The sequence below is a fragment of the Eublepharis macularius genome, chromosome 8, assembly GCF_028583425.1.
Source record: "Eublepharis macularius isolate TG4126 chromosome 8, MPM_Emac_v1.0, whole genome shotgun sequence".
In the NCBI taxonomy this organism is placed as follows: Eukaryota; Metazoa; Chordata; class Lepidosauria; order Squamata; family Eublepharidae; genus Eublepharis; species Eublepharis macularius.
The window spans coordinates 107061786-107065607 of record NC_072797.1 but is presented as its reverse complement, the minus strand read 5'-3'; the positions used below and the strand labels follow the sequence as shown (position 1 = coordinate 107065607).

The window sequence follows — 3822 nt, the reverse complement described above, 5'->3', positions numbered from 1 at the left end:
TTGGGAGGATTAAAAGATGTTGGTAAATAAAAAGTGCAATTTTTAGAGTTTTCTTACAGCACTTGAAGATTTTTTTTACGTGCACAAGTGTTCCCACTATTGAGTAGTGCATAGGAGGAGAGTGGTGAAACTTCCATTATTGAAGTAGTAGTTGTTTGCTACCGGTGAAGCTACTTGAAGTCATAAAGCAATGCATATAGAAAGTGCTCGTAAGTGTGGAATACAACACAGAAAATTATACAGATGTAAAACTACCTAACATAATACTTGCTCACTTTTGCAAAACATATACTAAAATTGGAATAATACAAGAAAAATTTGCAAGGCCTTTGCGTAAGGATGACATGGAAATTCATGAATTAACATAATCCATTGTACAGCCTTGGTACAACTCTATTACATATAAGAACAGAGCCCAACTGTGGGGCCTCACATATTAGTCAAGGGCACATTTAAGAATCTCGAGGTTTTTACCCTACCTTTCCTCATGGCTTGAGGTGGCTTACAATAGCAGTTTAAACATTTACAGTTAAAACCACTCCCCAAATCATTGCCTCTGCCCTTAAAATATGTCTGCCATTCTAACCTTCTCAAAATCCCTGGCAAACAGACAGGACTTGCAGTAACTCCTGAAGATCTCCAAGACGGAGGCTCCCCTTACCGTTTCAGTAGGGTTCTCAACAGGATGGATAAAAATCAATGATTTTTTTAAAAAAAAATTAAAAAATCAGATTTTTAAATTTAAATTGGATTTTTTAAATAAAATGTCTTTTGAGGAAATTTTTATCTAAATACAGTTTTCAATTTAAGATACATTATAGTCCAATGGTTATCATCATGAAATAAGGATTAGTTTTTAATTATGTAGCATGAGGCTGTATATTCATGCAATGTTTAAATTTTCTGGTAAACAAATTCCATTAATCCATTCACAGTGTCTTGCTCTTCCAGAGGTTTCTCTAGAAGATATGATCACAGATGCTTGGTTTTACAGTTCTCAAAACTGTGAATTTGTGTCTGCAGAGATCACATCTCTTCTTCACAGCAAAAAGGTTATAAAAGAAACATACACAGTTGAGAATAATACCTTAATCTCATTGTTCCTTTGCAAATTGTTGTACACAGAACCAACCCCTTACCTCTTAAGTGCTGTTTCAAAAAATTCAATGGATAGAAGATTGTTGGGAGTAGAATAGATCTGCACAAGAAGCTAACTGTGAAGAGTCTTTATGTAGAAATGAATGAGTCTTTATGTAGAAAATAATTATTTAAATCTAGTCTTACTGATTAGTGATTTAAATCGTGTTTTAAATCATGATTTAAACTGATTCGATTTAAATCAAATCTACCCTGGTTCCCAGGTTCCTTTCTCTTCCCAGTGGGAGGGGGAGACCTGGCTCATCTTCTTGTTTTCTTTATTGTTTACTTGTGCACGCTATGTGTGCACCATCTTGCGGCTGCACAGTGATGTCACTTCTGGGGATGGCACTTCTGGTGACGTCATCACGCAGGTTCAGGGGTCATGGCTGCTTCACAGCTGCCCAATTTGGGCCTCAAACAGCCCGATTCTGCTCATTTGGGTCCCAGATTGACCTGCGATGAAGCACAGGAGTGCTCCCGGGGTGGCGCAATGATGTCAGTGACATCATTGTGCCTCCCTGAGAGTGCACCTTGGAGGCCTGTTCCCATGCCTTCCTCCCTCAATAGCCAGGTCAGTGGATGCAGGGGGCAGGGGTGAAAGCAAGGAATCCCCCACCCTCACCAGGAGAATGAGATCCCTACACTTCAGAGCAGAGGCAACAACTGAAAAGGCCCAAGCTCTGGTTGATGCCAGACAGGCCTTTTGTAGGCAATGTAGTTGTTTCAAAATGGGCAACATATTTTCTCAGCATCTAGCTCCTGAAAATAGTAAGACTGTGACATTCTGGACCAGCTGAGTCAGACTAAGCCCAGTGATGCTGTTCCTGTTGAGTCTGGTTGGATTATACTGAATAGGGTGCAATTTCCCGATAGAATGGGGATCTACACATCCTTGGATATTGTGCTACCATTGTGCTATAGCAGTCATCCATAACTAGATTTTCCTCTGTGGAAGAGAGAATCCAGGAGGTGAATGATTGCTATAATACAACTTTCAATGATGTGTTCATACAGCTCACGTTCTATTTTGTTTTATCCTCAGTAAAGTTGTTACAGCAGTGGCAAAAAGCTTAAAGAATGCATGGAAGTGATTCTGAGGCATTACAAGTTTCTAGGTCGAATTTTTATTCCAGACAATGTCAACTGAACAGAGTGTCATGCTGAACAAGAAACAGCTTCCCTTAAAGACAAGGGTAACTTTTAAAATTATTATAAATCTAATTAAATCCATACATATAAAACACCATTGTATTTTTGATATTAATGTGTAGGTTCTTCCACATAATCAATTTCATATGTATGCATTAAAATATTTACTGATTTCTATGCTGCTCTTAGTTTCAGATGGGTAGCCATGTTGGTTTGTAATAGAATCTTGCTGTGCTGCTCTTTTGCCAATATTATTTAGACAAAAACATTTCAAATGATTAGAAAAATAATATGAGGTTCTCAAACTGTGTCTTCATTTTCATCTTCACTCCACAACAACTTCTTCACTAAAAACGGAAGAGAGGGGATTCTAGTAGCATATATGTGCAGTTTTGGAAATTAGTGGCCTTGGCAAATGTACTCCCATGTATACCTGAGGTTTCCCAAACCTTAAGGAGATAATTGAAGCACATTCTCTAAGGTTACTGATTGATGAGATTGTACTAGTGTGTTCTTGTAGTGCTTAGAAATAATTTGCTAAGTGTTAGTTGAGCTCCTTAAGTGCACCATTGCTATCTGAACAGCTCAGTTAGCACAATTTTAATGTGTGAGGTTAAAATGGCATGTGTAATGTATCCTGGATGTGTCAGTGTGAATATAGACTACTTTCCAATTCTAGCCCAAATCCATATTAAAATTATCTGAGCATAGCAACTCTACATTTCTACCACCACCTCTCATTTAACTGCTGGCTAAGATCCTAGGCTAGGGAATTATCAGATCTATAGCAGACAGAAGCAGTTAATGTCCATAGCAAGTATTAGAAGGCCACTAGAGAGCAAGTTGCTTTGAATATGTGGGAAGCATAGAAGCCCCATCTCACATCTGATGCAAATTCCTTGTGCTTTTCCCAATGCTCTCAAGGACTTTCTAATATGTAGATAAGGCCTAAGCAGTTCTCAAGGATACTCCCTGAAAAGCGAAAGCAAGAAGAATCCTGCTAACTTATAAGTAGGGGGTGTGTGTGATGAAATTCCTGAGCTCAAGGTATACCTGGAAATAGCATTTTCGAATCATTACCTTGATTTTCCAAAACGTTAACACAAATCCAAGATGCTCAGGAATTATGAATATCCCTTCCCTTCCAAATCCATTTTTTAAAAGTTCCAGTGCTTACCTTCCGTGCAGCATGAATATGTTTTTCTTTGATTCTACTAATATCTGGGACAATGGCATTTCTCCTTTCTAATTGGATCCTTGCAAGGGAGTAGCACAGAGCACTCTCAGCCAATTCCAGCCAAGTACAAGCTGCAGAGAGCTTTTCTTCCCTCCTCATGGTGGCAATTTCTCTCTGAAAATAGAAAGTCTGAAAAAAAACAGTGGCTCTAGAATTGGAAAACTTGGTCCAATTCAGTTGAAACTTGGGTGGTCTTTAGTGGACAGGCAGTAGTCACTTCCCTGCAATGCTGGTGTAATTAGGTTAAAAAACTGCCTACCCAGCCATCCCCAGGTCCCACACAGGAATAATAGCTG

General features: G+C 38.8%; 1 non-coding gene across 1 annotated transcript; it reads left to right on the top strand.

Moving 5' to 3' along the window:
* Positions 1 to 269: 269 nt before the first annotated feature.
* Positions 270 to 374, top strand: LOC129335243 (U6 spliceosomal RNA). Its single transcript, XR_008597587.1, has one exon. It is a non-coding gene; the product is annotated as a U6 spliceosomal RNA (small nuclear RNA).
* Positions 375 to 3822: the final 3448 nt, after the last annotated feature.